Consider the following 20,468-nt stretch of genomic DNA (forward strand, 5'->3'; position numbering starts at 1 on the left):
TCTGTGGCAATTCCACAGTGCAAAATGGCCTCTGAGCCAACTGGCACGTCATGTGATGCTCGAACAACATTTTGGTGAGGCAGTCTAGCGGCCCTTGTCTCCCAGCAATGATGGGTAAGTCCTGTTTGGTTTGTTGCGTGGGGTCATGAGTCACACCATTTGTGTGGTATGGATGTGTCAGTCATGCCTTTCACCCACACAGGGCTAGAATGCAAACCAGCCAAACACAATGATTTTCCTCTGCAGGGAAGGTTATGATAATAAGAAAGAGTTGAGAACTCACCAGAAATTGCATTGCAAATGTGACACAAAGGTTATTTAAAAAATCACTGCCAAGTAACTGAAAAGGTCCCTACGCAGGAAACAGGCAGTATTTTCAAACAAGATATTCAGTTCTAAGAGCAAAGCTCCGCAAGTTAAATCGACAATGGCGAGAGCACGGGTTCAAGTAAAAGGCAGAAAGAATGGATGTTTCTTCCTCTTTCTCTTTACCTATCGAACATATTCACTGGCAGTCCTTCAGGGCCAGCTCCGAGCTGAACAAACAGCTCCTGTGGGAGGGGTGGGGGATATCAGGTGGCTCGCAATCTGTCATGATCCACCTTTGAAACAGAAAATGAAAGAGAGGCCACAAAAAGACGCTGTAATGCAAATGCACCGAATAGAATTCAAAATGAAAGACCCAGAAAAGTGATTCTAGACCTTTGGGACACAAAGATAAGATAGACTAGAAGACTGCCTCCCAATTAAAGGTTTATCTGGGGGCTTGCATTATTTTTCTGGGGTAAATTCACACACACATGCGCGCACGCACGCACACACACACACACACACACAAACACACATATCCAAACAGAAGGTGTGCTTCTAGGCTCTTACTCATATGGCCAATGCATGTGTAACATTATTAGAGTGCTTTTTGAGGTAATTTGACCGCATTAGCTTTACCCTTCAAACAAGCAAAATGGCACACTCAAAAATGAAAGGACTGCTCTTGCGGGGGACCATTTAATCAGACCGGCACAACGGCGATTTCAGATCCAGATTACAGAGCAGAGCTGGATTAAAAATACAGTCGTGGAGAAAAAAGAGAGAGAGAGAGAGAGAGAGAGACGTTTCCCCTCGAGTCCTGCTCCTGTGCCGAGAACAGAATGAATTTAAGCTCTTAAAAAAATCAGCAGAGCATGATTCAATCACGGATGCTTCCCTTTCTGCATTCTTCACAATGCAGCCCGGCAATCTGCTCCGAACAAGCATTGCTCGGCGGCGTTCCCTTTGTTCGTGGAGCCTTTGTCGGCTCCGGAGGAGAGTGGCCACTGTCACGTCTCATTTTTCAGCGAGCCTCATATCTGCCCATTGAAAAAGCCGCAAATAGATCTGCAGCCAAACAGCTGCTGCGGTACCGTTTCAACCTTGCTGTCGGTGAGGAGTAACAAAGTTAATGAAACGATAAGCGCTGGACGCGAGTGTGACAGGGACTAGCTGTGGGAGGATCACCGCACCGTACGGAGCGCTCACTAATGCATTACAGATGACTGCCTCTCATAATGCAGCCAATACAGCTGCTGAATCCCTTATTAGGCCGACAGCGAAGTGCTTTAAAAAAAAAAATCCTGTGCTCACATTTGTTACTCTGATTCTCAGCCCCCCCTCCCCAATCAAAAAAAGTACAAAAGAAAAAAAAAAACTTATATTCAGTCCAGACATGCAATCAATATGACTTGTCTGTGAAGTGGATCAATAATGCCTTCCTTTGAAATCATCAATCACACCCGTGTTGAATATAAAAAGCATAATTAGGAACGCTGTTCTTAAACATCCTGTATTGACTTCTTTCAGGGTTGAAGAAAGACACCATTCTGCATCATTAACTTTGTATTATGGCCTGATGGAGCCACTGCAGTGCACTTCCCCTGGCTTTCCCTGATGCTGTGTGATTGGGGTTTCAAGCAGCGTTTTTCACTCGATATGCTCCCAGGGAAGAGCTAAAGTGATGCTCTGAGACACAATATGACTACAGGCACCATTAAATGGCCTGGTTTGGAGAGCTGCCATGCAGCTGCTTTGGTTTACCTTGTTTAGTGTGGTAGAGATAAAATCATCAGGAGAACAGTAATGCCTCGCAATAATACACATTTATTTGGCGGTGTTCTGGAGGGGTAGTACACACTGTGCTTTTTTTATCGCGAGCAGTATCCTAGCGGATGCCGGCCTGTCCAAAGCTGATTCGCAAATCACAGTGTCCAGTACTTGGCCCATGTTTCACCCGATGTCCAACTGCAGCAGTGGGGAAAAGTAACTTTTCCACTATTTGATCTATCATCTCAATATTATTTTCAGGGTATTGTGTGTAATTATTCAATCAATAGCACACATTGACAGATTTTAGCACTGGGTATATACATTTATTTTGTAGAGCTTTATTTAAATAACTCACCCAGCTAAATAGCTTAAATACTTATCTTTTTTTCAAAACAATACATTGTAGTAAAGGTTTTGTTTTTTCTTGTGTCCAGTTAAAAAGTCGTGTTTTAAAATACTATTGTGTATTTTATTCATCCTACTTCGAATCCCTAATATTCAATTATGTGGATTATGATTTCTAGATAATAATGTAAAATGTAAGTTAGTGATTTTAAGCATATGAACGAAGTTGGGAGGATGCTGATAACACTGAGGATGTGCTATGTTTTACCTGGCGTTTATCAGGGCCAGTTTTTGGCTTTGATCAATGATACTGTTATAAAATAGTAATACGTGTTCCTGTGTTCAGCTAATCACAGAACCATACCTCAGTAAAATCCGATCTGACAAGAATGCATATAATCCATCCCAGAGACCCCCTTTCATTTGTATGCTGTCTTGGTCCTTGGTGGATAGAGGTTCATTAATAACACTTACTGAGCTATATAGTACTACAGCATTGCATGAAAACAATCTACATTAGGCTCTTTGTTAAAAATGGTAATCGCAAGCATTCTTTCTTTGTATATCTGTGTACAGATATTTACCCATTATGTCATCTTGAAAAATATATATATATATAGAGAGATACAAAATATTTTGTCATACAAGTCTCAGTGTACTGAGCCTATATGTTCCAGCTACAATATGAATCAATACTGTAAAGGGAACAGCTGGGCTGGTGTAATTGTGCAATCTATTTCAGTTGTCATAGAAATATAAGTCCTTGACCAGAGATCCTTGCAGATCTGACTCCACAATCAAGCAGTATATCAAATCACACACTATATGACAGTATTGACGATGGGTTTACAGATTGATCTGTGTGACAGCCATTTCATTGTGAAACTGGATAATGTCAGAAAGCCTGGCTTTACCCGTTGTATTACTTCAGTATGGCATGCTTTGTCGGGACATACGTGCAACAAAATCAACCTGTGTCAGATTAGCTGAGGTTAGCTCTTACCTTTTAGTAATTCAAGAGAAGCTTAGAACAAGACAACCATTTCAATTTTTTATTTCACCTAACCGTAATATAGGGTTTTAATATTCAAAACAATATTGCAGACATTATGAACCCCAAATACCCCAATGTGCTGTGTTGTGGTCTTGTTTAAACCAAATTAAAATGTGTGCCTATAATGTTTATTTTCTTTTTTATTTGTTTTAGGGATAAAGTGGCAGATATGTCTCTGAATCATAAGAACCCACAGAATGTAGGGTTCACTTATAGTCTTTAAATGAATGTGAAGCTCAAGCTAGATAACAATTTTAGAATATCACAATAAGATTAGGACTGTTTTATTTTTTCAATGATTTTTTTTGTGTGTGTATATATATATATATATATATATATATATATATATATATATATATATATATATATATATATATATATATTTTTTTTTTTTTTTAAGTTGCTACAATGTATTATTTCCCACATGATAAAACTATGATTGATAATACTTTCAAATTGATTGTGTTAATGGATGCTGCACTGATATTTAGCAAGCAACTACTGCTAACAGTATGATCATTTGCTAATAGTCGAAAACTTTGCCAGTGTTTTGGTAATAGATGCATGAACCCAGAATTCAGTTCATAGGTCTTGGGTATCATTTCTAAACCAGTTACCAGTATCCCGTTACTAAAAATTGGTAAGTACAGCAGCACATCAAATACCACCTTTAGGAAATTTATATTGATTCAGAATTTGGTTAGTAATGCATTATCAGACTAGTTATTTAATTTTTTTTATAGAAGATATTGTATCCGCATGTAACTGCATATTCAAATATATTTGTATCTGCTTATTCAAGTAATGACGCAAGAGAAGTAAACAAACTAAGATACGTCATGTATTTTACCTAAAAAGATTTAATTATGATACACTGTGGTTTTCGATCAGGCGACAGGCAGACATACTCAATCTTGAATTATGCAGAGGGGTGCCGAAATAGTGCCTGATTTTGTTGTCCTTTTTATGACTGCGCACGCGCCGGAAGTTGCTGCCGCAGACAGCAGCAGTGATTCGGCAGTGAACAGCAGAAAACATAGGTGTTTAGCAATAAACCATGATGGTGTTTTAAACTATGCCTTTCGCGGTGGTTTATGGAGAGTAAGTACAGCCGCTCGAAATGTGAGTCACAGCATTAAATTTGCAGGCTATAGCTCTTACCAAGTGGAAAACTGGTGACAGCAACAAAGAAGTATCTGGCTTTTAACCTGTGCGTTAGTGTGAACGGACAGCTGCTCGCTAGCTAGCGTTATTATAGTTAGCCTTCAGCACGCAGTGGTGTAGCTAGCAACCTAGCTGAATTATCTAGGATCACAACGCAGGTACTTTCATAATTCAGTGGCTAATGTCTGCTGGTTATATTTGTAGTTTTCTTACTATTAGCCAATATTGTGTAGGATTTGACAACCCACCTCGTTCTATTTCTGACCAGCAGATGTGATTGTAGCCACAATAACTGATATTCTGTCTGTTTTCAATATGGGTTAAGATGCCATGATTGGTTTCATGAAGAGCGTGTATCGTCTGACTGCAACTGTGTTTTTTTTTGTGTTTTTTTTGGTTGCAATTTAGTAAGCTAGTTGGTCCGCTGTCAAGTGGGGTAGCTTGCTAGCAATTGAGTGTTATATCCGGCTAGCATAGGCTACTCAGTGGCTATTTAGAAAATATGTTAGCCAGCTGGTTGGTTGGCTTTTTTTTACTGGTTTCTTACCACTTCTGCGTATCTGAATTAACGTTGAGAATTTGCATGAGCAGCACATTTGGTTAAATGTTATTAGTCAGATGGTGGTCAGATTACATCGCTTGCTCGTTTGAGCTGATTAAATGGTGAGCTACATTCGAGTGACACGTTGCCATTCGATGGAAAGATATTGTTCAGTACAATTATCTTTCCAGAAAACAAGATGCCCTGTTTCAAAATATCCTAGAGATTCTTACTCGGGGGAAATGCTTTGCCAAAGATTTGACAGCATAGGGTGGATACATCCCCTTTTAAGTTGGGTCTCGCTCATGTCGCATTCTGGATAGTTTGGGTTCCAGTAATAATGAGTTCATATATGCAATTCTTGTGGCACTTTTTTGCATAATAAAATACATTTGTATACGAATGAAGGCATTGTCAAATATCAGAAAGAATTACATTGCAATTTACATGAATTGTTCGGGTGGATGATATATATTTGGCTGAATACAAATAAATGATTGTGCTGTTTTCACATAGTTAGCTTGCATGTTCAAGCACTGAAGATTGATTTGATGTTTTATGCTTCGATTTCAGTTGATTTTGTAGTCTGCGACTTGGATAGTTAGTGACATAGCTTTTATCATCTTGTAATTTGAATGTGCAATGTGTCAAGATGGGTTATGATGCATTAATTTTAGACGAACTGTGTTTCTCTTGGATGCTATGCGTACAACATTCTTTCTCATATCGCAATTAATTTCCTTGGAATCCTGTCGCACGAACTCCATCTAGAGGGGTCGGCAAGGTAACAAAGGGATGACGTCATGCTTTTATATCCGGCTGCCTGACCTCGAGTCCGGAATCCTTACCTCTTCTACCAGTAGTTGAATTTCCGATTGGCTAAAACATGCCGGTTGCGGCTCTCTGTGTGATCATAAGCCTATCGCCAAGACCCAATGTGCGACTTCCGGGTTGATGTCAGATTTGTGGGTTGAGTTTGTAGGCTATGGGAGGAGGAAAGACTCCTAAGTGTGCCTAAACCAGGGCAGATCTGGTCTGCGGTTATTTTGAGGGCTGGATGTCTGTTGTGGCTGCGATCGGAGGAATTTGGAATAATGCATTTTGTAGGTAATGGCTCACTGCTAAATTTTTCAAGTTCTGACACATTGAAATGCCGATAATTGTTAAGATAAGCGTATGTTAAGGTTAGATTACTGGCTTGCTTGCTAGCTTTCTTTCCTTATATTTCCCGTCTAACGTTATTCCAGACAGACTGTTTAAGGAGGGACGTAACGTTGTCGGATGTGGGTAAAAAAGCATCCTTTCGTGAAAAATCATTTCAGGGGTAATTTTAAGAAATTGCCCCAAATTGACAGCAGGATCTGAATTCGTAAACTTAATATTCTTTCTCGCGTATTGCTGTTATCTAATAGCAAGTGTACGTCAACCTCATTCCCAGCAATTCATGCTCTGCAAACTAGCTGCAGTAATAACTGTCTAGTTAGCGAGCGCTAGTTAGCCGTCGCTGTTTGGCTTTCCGAATGGTTGTACTTTTAAACTGCGCTATCAGTTGTTATCGTGTGGATAAACTAGTGCTGTACCGTGTACAGCCATTTAAATATTTAGTTTTTACTGAAAAGTGACGAAACAAACTAGGTGGTGAGTTTGTTGCGACAGGATTTAGTCGCTTCAGAGAATAACTAAGGATTGTGGAAGTCACCAAGTACAATGTGACTACATTATGTATCAAACATTGCTTGCTGTAAACCAAATTCATTGTTTATATGAGGTTTCCGATTGAAATTATATTCACGGGTTGTAATACGTTTGCTAGTAATGGTGTCCTGACTAGTCGTCTGATCGCTTTTAAAGTGTAATTTCATTTGACCGGCGAACATGATTTTTTACAAATGCACGATGGTATGCTGTAATCTTATCTTATTTCCGATGTCTGCTACCACGTTGCCGAAATGAGAGCCTGACATTTGTTCGTTCGAGTGCAATTTGACATCGTTGCGCAGTTATTGTGATGCCCTACATTTTCCAAAGGGTGGATAATTACATTTCTGCACTTGTTCCCCGAGAAACGGTGGCTTCTATTCTCAGTACGATTGCGGAGCATTTCCAGTGTTCGTTTCGACGTCTGGGTGTAGCGTTTCCTCTCACAATGGAAAGTCATTAAGTGATTCTGCGTTTGGATGTTAAGAATAAGTTTTTATTTTAACATTCTGGAGTTAATTTTGTTTCTGATTTATGGGTGTAATATGTTACTATAACGTTCTACATTTTCATGTATTTAAGTGTCATTGAAATTCTTTGTGCTGGAACGCACAAGACATCGTTTATTGTTGTTTATGGAATCACAAAGTAATTGTCACATCCGGTTTTCAGTTCTTACCCTTAACAAATACGTATGATTTAACACCGGAGTCCCTGAAGTGAGGGTTCTTTTAGACCATTTAAAATGGATGACTTGTGCATTTTATTGGTGACTAATAAGAATGAACGTAGATTAGCTTGCCTTTTCGATTTTTCGTTCTAGATTTTCCCTCAGGGACGTCAGTAATACGAACATAGAAAATAATTTGACATCATATTTTGTAATCTTTATTTTCATGAAGACGATTATCTCATGTGCATGTACTTCGGAATAGTACATTTGCAAGCCTGTAGTACTTCGCTATAAACGTAGATGACAAATGCCTGAAAACTTATTGTTTTGTCTGTTAGTCCCACATAACCGCAAATTGGTTTCTAGAGTTAACACTTCATTCATGATGGCTGCGTACGGGGTGACAGTCTTTTATTTTGAAGGGAAAACAATATAAATATGCACTGTGTTTTTAAGTGAAAAGCTTCACAATGTTTTGTAACTTCACAGTGCGTGAGGTAATGAGATTGCTGTTCTGTCTATAGGCTCATAACTGTTTTTGAAACCAGTTTATGTTTAATTGATTAACCAGAGCAAAGCTTGACTCTAGCTCCAGGGAAAACATAATGCAGCCTGTTTGTTAAATTTTTCTGCAAACCACTGCAGGCTGGCGAAGCACTTCAGTAAATATTAATTAAAGGACACGGATGGTTTTTGTGTGTGCTAGACCTAGTGCAATAATGTCATTGTAACTAAGTGGCATTTATGCATGGAGGGATCAATAATCTTGTGCTGTGTTGTGTAGTAATGTTAGCTGCCTGTTTCCTTTTTAAGGTTGTAGAATCCCTTGTTACAGCCTGGAAAACAGTATTTTAAATGTGTGACTTAGATGTCCTGTGATGTAATTTTCTGTAATCCTGCCTTTTGTCAGTCGGAAACCAAAACTGGCTTTAAACTGACAGGTTGGGCTTTGGTTTCGTTGGATTGCATTGCACAGGTTATTTTAATTGGATGCTTTTTAAAGTATTTCAAGCTGAGTTCAACTGCCAGAACTCAATGCCCAGGATGTAATATATACAGTACAGCAACAAAATTAGGATTAAACTACAGCAGATGCTTAGATTTGCTTTGAGACCTTGAAGGAATTCGGAATAATAAAGCAAAACCAGAATTTCAATGGTTACGTAAAATATGAAATGTATAACATCCGCGCTGAAATATGTTTACTTAGGCATTGATTCCTTGGGACCTCATCAAGACCATTTTGACAGATTGCTGGGGTAGAGTAATAATTCAGTATTAGCTGTCTGGGGCTTTGTTTTTGATTATTTTGCTAAGCGGCTGATTTGCCTGTCATATATTCAGTTTAATTTGAATACAGGCCTGATTTAATGCTTTACTGACACAAACCACGTCCATCCCTTAAAGTGTGATCCATTTGGTAAATTTATGCTTTTATATTGTAATTTACTGGCACCTCTTTGTAAATTATTCAAATGCAACACCTTTATAATAACTTCGGAGTAATTTAGCAAGCCATTTCGTCCTTAAGAGTGGTACGCTTCTCAGTTAGTGTGCGGTTATGCTGTTCTTAGCTATGACAGCTCTTTGTGGCATTGCAAGTCACTGTGAGGGCCTTGAAGTCCAAGGCAAGTTGAGAGATTCTAAAGTATGGGTCTTTACATGTCAGTGCGCCATGTGACATGTAGGCTGAAGAAAGGATTGTGTATTCCATTCGTTCATGGGGGCAACAAAGCCTTTTAACCAAAACAAGTCAGGTGTGCTGCAGTGCAGGTCAAATGTCTCATGCCGTGTAACGGTCATGTGTGGTTTATCAAACCATTTCTCTTTCCTTTCATTTGAAGTACCGGTTTTCAGGCAACTTGTGTTTCATGCCTTGACATTTTGAGAGCATTTGGCTGTTTGCTGGATGTCATTTGCACAAAAGAAGAGGCAAAAAATGATAATGTATCTCTTTAAAGCCTTTCAAGTCACTCGGCGCAGGAAACATCAAGCTAAGAGTTTTCCCTTTTTGTCGAATTAACGGAAATGCAAAATGGAGACCTGGCAGTCGCAGGCTTTTCTGCAAGGTTTTTCTGATGTTCCATTTCATATTGGCCAGAGGGGACTTGTACTGTAGTGTGGAGGCCCAGATAGTATTGAGTACAAGTGGTATTTAGCTTTTTTCTACATGAAACATGAAACACAGGGGACATTGAACTGTACAATATAGAAAATGAGTCGAGAGGTTTATATTTTTTTTATGTTTTTAATTAAAAAATTTTTTTTTGGAGAGGTCCACTAAGTGGAAGAGATGGGAGTTTGTGTGCGTGTGTGTTTTTGCGGGGGTGTGTGCATTTGTGTGTTTTGTTTATGCCACTCAGTCTGACAGGAACATCAGTGGAGGGGCATAGACTGTTATCTGCTTATGGCATGAGATAAGGAGGAAGAATGGATTGCTGACCCGCTTTTGAACCCCGCTTAATGAGTGGTTGCTAGGCGAATTGCATCTCAATCAGTTTAATCCTTAAGATGTCACTTGCAGGTCTGCACTTTGAGATGGCTAACCGCCTCCATGTGCACACACACACACACACACACACCTCCCCCTTGTTACACCAAACATGGGGGTGTGTGATACGGCAGGGCAGGGGAGGGGTAGGGGAAGGGGAAGGGGAAGGGGGGGGGGTGACTGCTGTCCAAGCAACTCTGGAATAGCTTTTGCAGAGCTGGTGGGGCTGTCTGGCTCAATCAGGTCCCCCGAGTCACAGGGCTGCTACTTCATGCAGTCATGCTATCGCAGAGATCAAGTGATACGTGAGAGAGAGAGAGAGGGAGCGGGGGCTGGTGTGAGCGTGATCCCTGCTGTGAACTCCTGAGCCCTTTGCCCCCCTCCCCCCATACTCCACTCGGTTCAGGAAAGTTTAGGCCCAGGGGACAGGGAGAGGGTTAATGGTTTCTCGGACAAATGCTTCAGGTCGGTCTCCCTAGTGTTAGGCGGCCAAATGTTTTGAGCGGTTTACATTTTTTTTTTTTTTTTTTGTAAATCAAGCCTACCTCTAGACTTTGTTCTTTTTTTTTTTTTGCATATGATAACGAGCCCTAATGGTGGAAATTCTGACTAAACCCGCCGTTCCCCCCGGAGAGAACAGGCACCTGACCCATTTAGGAAGGTGAAAAAAAATCAATCATTCATGACGCGTGTTTCAGACCGGGCTGAAACGGAGAATAACCGCAAATAATTTAGCGGGTTGCTTAAATGTCTCGCCCCGGCGGGCGGCGGGTTCGCCGTTTCGGCGTAAATCTGTCGGAAGCGGCCGAGCGCCTCCGCTCGCCCCTCCCCCTCCCACGCGAATCACGGCGAGCGGCGGCGGCGGCGGCGGCGCGGTCCTGTGGGCAGGATCGGCTGATGAATTATGCGCCAGGCTAACCTCGCCTGCCTTGATACCTGCCGCCCTCCTCATTTTAATAAGTAACAAGGCGTCCGTCAAAATGGAAGACTTCCCATCTGAACCAGGATGGATTGATTGCATTGCTTCCAGCGTGGACGTACGGCACTGAGACTTGCAATTAATTGGCATGGGTGGGGGGGGTGGGGGTGAAGGTGGGTGTAGTCTGTCAGAATGATTGAATTTGAGTTTTCAACTTTACTGCTGTATTAAGGGGTCATTGAATTTAGGCCATGGAAGGCAAGACCAGGCCCTTTTTGAATGAGACATCTTCATTTGGTGCTGGGACTCTGGGAGGCTAATTAAAAGATTCATACTTTTTTTTTTGGCATTGAAAGTTTTAACAGACAGAGGAGTGGCAAGACATGCTGAATTGATGGTTTGATTTGATGGAGCTCATGCTTCCTGTTTTGTTTATGTGCTGGATAGACCACGCCACACCCCCCCCCCCCCCCAGCTGCTGGGTAGGGTTTGGGGTGAGAGGGTTTGACGTGCCATGCGCTTATGTTGCAGCAACATTCATCGGTCTCCTGGTGGCCTGCCAGGCCTGTTAGTGAAAAGCAGGTGTAACCACGGCTTGACTCAAGCTGTGGTTGGAGAGCTACCTCTCTGACCTGCACCCGCATCTTAGAGAATACACGCCAACCTTCCTGGAAAGTTATGATTGCATGCAGTTCTATTTTATTGCAATGTTTTTTAAAAAATCTTTATAGAGCTGTCTTTTCCTGTGGATGACCTAACAAGGCAAAGGTAGACGAACATATGAGTGGATGGAGACGTTTAGGACCTCGCCGTTCACCTTGAGAAACTCGGGCTCCCGGGGAGCAGATCGTTTTTTTTTATTTGAATTTCTCCGTCGGAGGTGTGAGACTCCCCGCCGACGTACATAGCACCCCGAGCGCCTGCTCGCTTCGGTTAGCCGGACGCGCCCACGCTCCACCTTCTGAGCTGACGGGAGCCGGGGACGGCGTGAGCGTCGCGCTCCAGCCCCGCGCTCCAGCCCCACGTTCCCGATTCGCGCTCCAGCCCCGCGCTCCCGATTCGCGCTCCAGCCCCACGCTCCAGCCCCGCGTTCCCGATTCGCGCTCCTGCCCCGCGTTCCCGATTCGCGCTCCAGCCCCACGTTCCCGATTCGCGCGACGGCGGGCCGTTCGTTTGGTTTTTTTTGTTTTTTTGTTTTTAACAGCTCGTCGTTTCTAAACGACCCTAAATCTCACGGATTTGGCCACGAACGCTACCGCGGGCGTTTGTTTTTTTTTTTTTTGTCGCGGCTTTAGCGTTGCGAGTTTACGATGTTTGCTCGCTCCGGCGCCGCTGATAAAAAAAAAAAAATGACATAACCGTTTGATGGCGCCCTCCTGTTCCCCGCGCGGGCTTTAGCGGTAATTTATTGGCGGCGCGGTGTACCGTAGGACTCGCCCGGAGGCGGCTCTCCGCTGCCTTCCTCTTTGACAAACAGCCGGCCCTCCTCGTGTACAGCGCGCACTCGCCCGCCCGGCAGAGCGGCTTCGGTTTTGCCACGCCAGGAATGTCGAATGTTTTTGTCCCCGTAGCCGCGCCGCGGCGTGCGCGTCGGTGCCGGAGCCAATCGAGCGGATCCGAGCGCGGTTTCGGGAGTCGTTCCTGGCGGAACGTTGCGTTGAGACGGTCACGCCCGTTGGGTTGACTGCGACCTCGCCGCGCGGAATGGCGTTGTTTCGCCGTCCCGCGGACGTGGGCTTCAGCGTGCTCCAGCCGCTTCTTTGTGGACGCGTCTTTTGTCAGGTGACCCGCGGGCCGGCAGGTTGTTTGAATTCTAAAGCCGGGTTGGCCTCTGGCTGCTATCGGTTACCGGGCAGAGGCACGGACCGAGACCCTAACGTTTCACCTTCTGCCGCCTCGCCGTTTCCTGCTCCGCGGCGCTTCTGATGGATTAATGGTTTCCCGAACGGGGCCATCGATGCCAAATTCACGTTGCAGACCGGCGCTGTTTGCATTAATCGAACATCTGGGTGCAAATTTCAGCGTCAGGATTCAAAAAGCAAATTTGGCTTTAAGCTGCACGTCCGAGCTGCTCGCAGCCGGTTCCATCTGTGTACACACACACACACATGTGCACGCCACATCTGTTTGACGAGTGTGTGTGCGCGCGCGCGCGTGTTTGTGTGTGCGCCTGCGTGTGTGTGTGCTTTTCGTATTCATGAAATGTAGCATTAGGTGTTGTGTGAATGAGCAGCAGAACGGATAATGGCAAAACCAGTTTCGGTGGCCTCAGCTGCCGTTTGACGAAAACAAGGCAAACTTCGGCTGGTTTCCAGCTGGTGGGAAAACTCTTGATCTGACCTTCGGCCCGATTACCTCTGGCCATGTTTGTCTTCACACTGAAGATCTTTAAAAGATATGGCAGGAGGTTGTCCCTTGCAGTGGAACTTGCTTATAGATACCTCCATTTGCTACCTCAGCCTCTATGTACAGTGGAAAAAATGTAGAAAGAAATGTAGCGTAGCAGCCTGGACTCACAAAACTGGCACACAGCTGACTCAAAGCTGTGTTTTAAGTGATAGTAGCTGGTTGCTGTGTCTGGTGTCTGAAACCACATTTGTTTAAGATAAGAACTGCAGAAGTTTTCCACAGTCTGAAAAACAAGCATGTCTGTTTTCTTTCCTGTTTTTTTTTTTGGTGAGACACTGGAGTGTTTGTTCTGTTTAGTGCTTTTATTTTCTTTTGAATGTTAAATCCGTTATCTGAGACGACTAAGCAGTGTTGTTTTGGTGGGGTTGAGCTGGCGGAGAGGAGGGCTTGTGAGGTGAGGAGGAATTGCTTAGATGTCAGTGTGGGGTGACCTGGTTACTTAACTGTCAGTGGATCCTTTCAGGAGGAGTGTGTGTGTGTGAGTGTGTGGGTGAGTGAGTGAATGAGTGTCTGTGGGTGTGTGAGTGTGTGAGTGTGTGAGTGTGAGTGGTGTGTGAGTGTGATGGTGGAGATTGCTGTGATGTAGTGTGGGGTGATGGTGTAGTTGTGAGTGGATTTGAGGAGGTTGTGTGTGTGAGTGTGTGGGTGAGTGAGTGTGAGTGTCGTGGGGTGTGAGTGTGTGAGTGGTGAGTGTGTGAGTGTGAGTGATGAGTGTGTGAGTGTTGAGTGTGTGAGTGGTGAGTGTGGTGTAGTGAGTGGTGAGTGAGTGGTGAGTGGTGAGTGTGTGAGTGGGAGTTGTGAGGAGGCATGAGTGTGGTAGACTTGCTTGTGTGAGGATGGTGAGTTAGAAGTGATGAGTCGAGTGGAGAGAAGTGATGAGTGAGTTCTTCGGAGCACGTTCAGAAAGAGCATTTGTGGCCTAACCCTTGTCCTTGTTTGGGACCATTGTTATCAATAGCAAATGCTATCTCCAGTGGAGGAAAATAACCAGATGACATTCTTCCCATCATAAAATGTGGCTGCCGTTATTGTAAGGGCTGTAGCAAAGGGTAGATTGTGACCTTCAAAGACTGAGTCAGAACACATAATAATTTCAATGGTCATTTGTTTAAAACTTTGAAAGTGGCAATTTGCATAATTCAAGGACTATGCAGCAAAATTTCACATGCAAACATTTAATTGACATTACGGTGTCATTAAATTGACTTTGAAACATATAGTTAATGTAATTTACACATTGAAACGCTCTATTTCATGCTACTTTTTTCATTGCTCCGTACTTTAATCTGGTTTTATTATCTTTATCATTTTGAGTTGGTTATCATTGTGGGGCTTTCCATTTTATCACGATGATCCACGCGTTTCTAAGGGAATAACGGGAAAAAATGCACACTTGAGTTATATTGGAGGTGATTTAGCGTTCGGATGTTGCTGAAAGGTTTTAGCCTACATTCGGCGAGCCGGGCTCTGCGATGCCACTTCGCCCCCTTCGAAGTATCGACACGGCGGCTTTAAAGGCCCGCGCCGCACACAGCCCTCGCACAAAAGCCCTAATTACCCTTCTGCGTTTCCACCCCCCCCCTCTGCGCTCGGGAACGTGGACGGCGAGGGGTTGGGGGGGCAGGGGGGGGGGGGGGGGGGGGGCGGGTTCTGTAGCCACGGAGCGGAGTGACACGGTACATGCCACAGGGAAGCGTCGCCCGTTTTGTTTGGCCCCCTTTGTTCGACGTCTCTCGGCGATCAATGATCACAGTATCTTTCGCCATTTCCCCCCTTTTGTGCGTGGCCGGGGGAGCCCCGGAGCGAATAATGAAATCGTCCATTACGTGAGCCGGGGCCGGCGTGCATAAAAGAGTTGTTTATAAGGGTCCATCGAAGGGAAAATGTCAGGTTTTATCTGCGAGCTCATAATCTTGTCGGATTGGAGGACTGGGCGAGAATGCCTGCGCGTTTTTTTAACGGACAGTTTTTTTTGCGACCGAAAGAGAAATGTAGTTCGGAACGGGGGGTGGGGGGGGGAGGTCCCGGCGGTGCCCCCAAAGCCGGTGTGGCGTTCGGTCCTTGGGCACCGTTTATCACCCCTGTAGTTGACATTCCAGGGCCTCGTTGCACGTCTGCCGCCCTGCCGTGTCAGCTCTCTGTAATTAATTGTAAATAGCCCGGACCCAAACGGGGACCAGGTGGTTCTGAAATCTCCGGAGTGCTTCGAGGAGCTGAGAGGCACAGGTGTGTTTAGCAGCTTTCCTGGAGAAATTGACAGCCACCACCCCCCCTCCTCCCCACCCCCCCACCCCACCCCCCCGGCCCCTTCCACACTCTGCTTCCTTACCCTCCCCTACCACCCCCCACCCCCTCCCCCCCCCTCCTTAGATATTACATGTAGAAACAGGTTGAGCTTATCTTCTCAGTTGGGGGAAAAAAAAGTAATTAAATCCTGATACGCTCTGTGAAAAAAATAAAAAAATAAACATTTTTTTTTTTGAACGCTTCCAGCGACGACTGCGCCGCTCCATTTGAATACGCAAATCCCCGGGACGGGTCAGCGTTGGGCGAGCCGTCCGCGCCTTTCGGAGGAGCCTCCCTTTGTGCTTCGCTGCGTACGCCCGCTCTGTTTTGATTACTTTGCCCCCCCCCACCTGCTCGGGTTTGAGACGGGGAGAATGAGCAATCCCCCTGTTTACAGGAGAGCTCGTTCAGGTGTTTGTGCACACGAGCTGGGGGCTCCTGTTCCTGTTAATGTATCCTCCAGATACCCCTCCGCTGAGGTCAGGCCTGGCCTGTGTCAGATAACTTCCCGAAATGTTTTTATTTGTGTCTAAAAATGCTGCTGCCAGGTATTTAATCTAATGTCAATGAATGATGAATCGGGGTGATTTCTTTGGGAGACTGTGGCATAAGCTTGCTGATAAGTAAATGACGTCAATTCAATTCTATTCAATTTCGTTTCAGTTCAATATTCAATTCAATTGTATTTGTTTTTTTAAATTTATTTATTATTTGTTTCAATTTTTATTTAGGGCTTTTTACGAAGGGCACTGTCACAGAGCATCTTTAATAGAGGTCTGGGTCTGAATGTCACTACAGAAAAAACATAGCGGGAGGGAAGAACGGTCCTGCAGTGTGCTAATGGCAAAAATAAGTTTCAGAAGGGAGAGCGGTGCTTTGATATGACTTGACTAGTTTTTTTTTTTAGATGAAAAATGGTTTTCTGACGAATAACGTTTTGCTGGAATACAGAAGGCTCCTTCTCAGGGAGCTGTATTTGCTTTTATGAAGTTGCCGGGCTAGCCAGCTACTCGCTCAGGCGTTCTGTTGCAAGCGCTGTAGAGAGCCGGTGCTTCTGAACGCATTGCCTTCCTGTACACCCTGGGCAGCCGCATTCCCTAACCCTATTAATAATTTGGCTACCCGTCCTAAAACCCTTGAATTCTTCAGATCAACAGGTTTCAAGTTGACTTCCGTTCTGGTCGTTGTGGTCATGTGTTCCGTTCATCGCTGCCAAATTAAGAAGCGAGTGGAATTTGGCCGTGCCAGCAGTAATCTGCAGAAAAAACGGAACGACCGCGATGCTGAAGCGCTTTCGCCCCAAACGTCGTCTTCCTCCTTTTTCCGGTCCCCGCTACCCGTTAGCCGCCGCGCCGGCTAGCGCGCTCACCCGCACAAAGAGGGGGGAGGAATTGAAATTCACAAGCGCCTCTCCGTCGGGTTGCATTAGCAGCTGGCGTGTAGGGGCAGCTGACCGCCGGGACGGCCCGCGCGGGTCCCCGAGGTTAGCCGCGCCCGCAGAAATCCGAAACGAAACAAAAAAAAAAAAAGAGTAAATTACCATTTTGAGACGTTTTATTCTCCGGGCTGACGCGCTCGCTGTAGGCCGGCCCTGCTTGGACACGTCCGTAGCGTTTGTCCAGGAAAACCTGCGCGAGGTTCGGCCCTGCACGCCGGGGCCCGGCACTACGGCGTCTGATCTGCCGTAGCCGGTCGAAGGCGGCGATATTCTCCGTCTGATTATCCGCCGGGCGTCTTCGCCGTAACTTGCAATCTGGCTCTCCACAAAACAAGCTGTGTAAGGAAGCCTGGTTAATCATTCAGTCGGGCTTTACAGCTCTGGGAGGTGAACATAAAGAAGATGCTCTTCCCAGACCACCACACACACACACACACACACAACCACACACACACACACACACACACAACCACACACACACACACACGGCATATGGTTTTTTCGTGGTATGGAGTGCTGTGTGTGGGGGAGGGACGGATCTGGGACAAGCCCGTTTCTGCGTCTGCGATCGCTTTTGAGAAGAGCGACCTTACGCCCATCGGAGACGAGCGGCTGGCTCGTCTCGTCTTCGCCCGGTTCTTGCGTGAACGCTTTTTAAGTGGACAGATGTTACATTACATTACATTCATTTGGCAGACGCTTTTATCCAAAGCGACGTACAAAAAGTGCATTTCGTGGTCATAGACAACTGCTAAACACAGGTTCAGTAAGGTACAATACTTATTTTGTACAGCTATTTCTAGCCAAGAACACTGCAAAGCCAACTAGGCAGAAGAATAAGCTACAGTATTAGGACAAATACAAATTACCAAAAAGTGCTGGGATGGGGCAACATGTATCAAGTGTCATGAAAAAAGGGGGGGGGGATTTAGAGTGAAATATACAGAGTGGTGGTGGTTAGTCCAGGTATAGTCTGAAGAGATGAGTCTTCAGACCACGGTGGAAGATGGGTAGTGAGGGGGAGGTTTGGAGAGAGACAGGGAGATCGTTCCACCACTGGGGAGCTAGGGTGGAGAAGCTCTGTGATCCCTTTGGACGGGTGGAAGGGATGTGTTTCAGGCTTTTTTTACGAAACCCCCCCCCCCGCCCCCCCTCTTTTTGGCACTTATCAGCACAGTACCCGCTTTCCCCCCGACTCTGAATCCAGCCTCTTGCCAGGCCCCCCCTCAGCAACGCGGATAAGAGCGTGCGGGATTCGTTCGTTAACGGACAATTCCAGGGCCAGATTAACCGGGCAGAGGCGTTCCGAAGTTCTGCGAATCTGAACAAATTAAATTTGCTGGCGGGCGCTGCCTCGCCGAGCCCGAGTTTAATTTGGTGTTCTCTGTGGGTTCCCCCCCCCGCCTCCGGGCCGCCACTTGACTGATCACTGAAAACAGTGCTCCCTCAACCGTCGTCAGAGGGGGGGGGAAAGAGTTCCAATTTGATACGCACTGAAGCAACCCAGTCACTCCTAAATCTGTTTTGTAAAGCGAAACCCCCCAAAGGCCTGAGTTTTAGATCTGAAGCGGTGGCGGAAGATAAGACTGTGGTGAAAGATCCCAGTCGCTCTGCTTTTCGACGTTAACAGACTTTAGCCTGGGCGCTGTACGGCTAGTTAGGCAGCTGGCTGGAGTTTTGGAGCTTCTGCTTTGTTAGAGATTGCTTAAATGAAGATGATTTTCCCTCTATTATGAGTGGCCTTTTAAATCAGCCAGTTAAGCGCCGCGGTGCGTTCGCCGGGTTTTTATTATCGTTATTTATGGGTCTCGGTCACAGTTGGTGTCCTCTGTTATGCTAACACCGCCGTAATGTTACCGCGGAGATTTATACGCCAGGTTTTATTTCCGCGCGCGCCATATTTTTGTGGCGAGCTCATTAACGTCGTCTTTCGGAGGTGAGGTTCTGCTTCGCTTGCGTCGGGCCGGAGCTCGATTAGCGCTCCCGTTTCAGGAGCGTGCGCTCCGGGAAAACTGACGCGCTCCCAAATTATGTTTCCAGTTAGCACACATCTGCTAATTGGGATGCGTTAGCGTGCTGGGAAAAAATGCTAGCGCAGAGCCCTGTCAGTAGTAGCGTGGTAAACACGGCCCCGTGCTTTGGAACTGTCGGCCAATGAGACGCTGTATCTGGGGTAATTTAGGGAAATCCTACCCAAGTGGCCTTCCCTCCATCTCGCTGTTAATTACCGACGTTGCAAATAATACTTGTCAGCTCTGGCAGCAGTAACCGCGGCGGGCAGAGCCTTGTGGTAAGGTCAGGACTTGGCCAAAGTTGCGAAGCCGATGCCTGTGGGTTTGCCCCGCCCACTCGGGGGGCCAGTTTGTACCCTGTCATCATATTGTGGGTGGAAAACTGCCATATTCCTCTTACCGGCTTTGAAATACGAGCGCACCTTTTCCGTCTCAAAGCCAGAAACTATTAATATCCCCTTCCAAAGGTTAGCGTAATTTATCGTAACGTCGTCTTTTGAAGACTGCGGCGCGGGTTCCCGCGATCGTTTATCGCGGCCTCTTCCAGGGGCCTGCCCCGCCCTCGGAGGCGCACGGCGCGCCTTGTACGGCGCAACGGATCGATTCGCCCCCGCCCCCCAGCCCCCTCCCTCCCCCCCCACCCCCCTCCCCCCAGCTAGCAGCGTGACCCCCCGAAACGCCCTTTTCCCGCCCGTCCGCCCCGCTCAAGACTGGACGGGTCCCCGCGTCCCGGGCCGGTATCGAACCTCGCCGCGGTCCCCGCGGTTACGGGGCGACCCGGGCCCCGTGCCGCTCGCTCTAAATCACCGGGCCGCGCGTGACGAAGTGGCGGCCGGGGTCTCGGTGATCTACGAGCGCTCGGAGGATTAACTCACCCCGCCCCCGCGGGGGGGCTTCTGGGCCTGCTTTCAGAGACCCCAATTAGCACATCCATGAGACCTCCCGATGTTTTGCGCGAGCTGGGCGGGGAAGTCTCGTGTTTCTGCCACGGCGCGGAAAACTCAGGCTTCCGTTGGCTTTGAAGACCTCAGGCGAAGGCTTCCTGAGCTACCGGCTATGTGGACACCAGATTTGAGCAGGCCCATTTTCTGTGTCCTTTTTAAAAAAAAATAAAGAAAAAAGGGGGATTGTGGTTAGGCCTTAAACATAGGCTTAATGCCGCATCGCAACTGCAGGCTGTAGTTTTGGTTTAGTGCAGTAATTCTCCGGCTGCTTATATCGCAGGTGTTTTTGAAGCGGTGGAGATCCGGGCGGGTGTCAGGCGGCAGTAAGTATTAGGTTTGTCGTATTTTTACTCGTGTCAGAATTTGTCGCCCGCTTTTTAAGCCGCGGTTTTTGCGTCGGGAGCTGCGTCCC

General features: G+C 45.9%; 1 protein-coding gene across 7 annotated transcripts in view; it reads left to right on the forward strand.

The window, feature by feature from the left end:
* Positions 1-20,468, forward strand: part of fam222ba (family with sequence similarity 222 member Ba) — a 40,706-nt gene that overhangs the window by 2,112 nt on the left and 18,126 nt on the right. The window contains exon 1 of one of the 7 annotated variants that reach the window (XM_064352265.1): positions 4,436-4,582. The exons of 3 other annotated variants lie outside the window; for them this stretch is intronic. The gene's annotated coding sequence lies outside the window, so the exon portion shown is untranslated. 3 more of the 7 variants (XM_064352271.1, XM_064352266.1, XM_064352269.1) reach the window with 3 other exon arrangements.

The sequence above is a fragment of the Anguilla rostrata genome, chromosome 9 (genome assembly GCF_018555375.3).
Source record: "Anguilla rostrata isolate EN2019 chromosome 9, ASM1855537v3, whole genome shotgun sequence".
Classification (NCBI taxonomy): domain Eukaryota; kingdom Metazoa; phylum Chordata; class Actinopteri; order Anguilliformes; family Anguillidae; genus Anguilla; species Anguilla rostrata.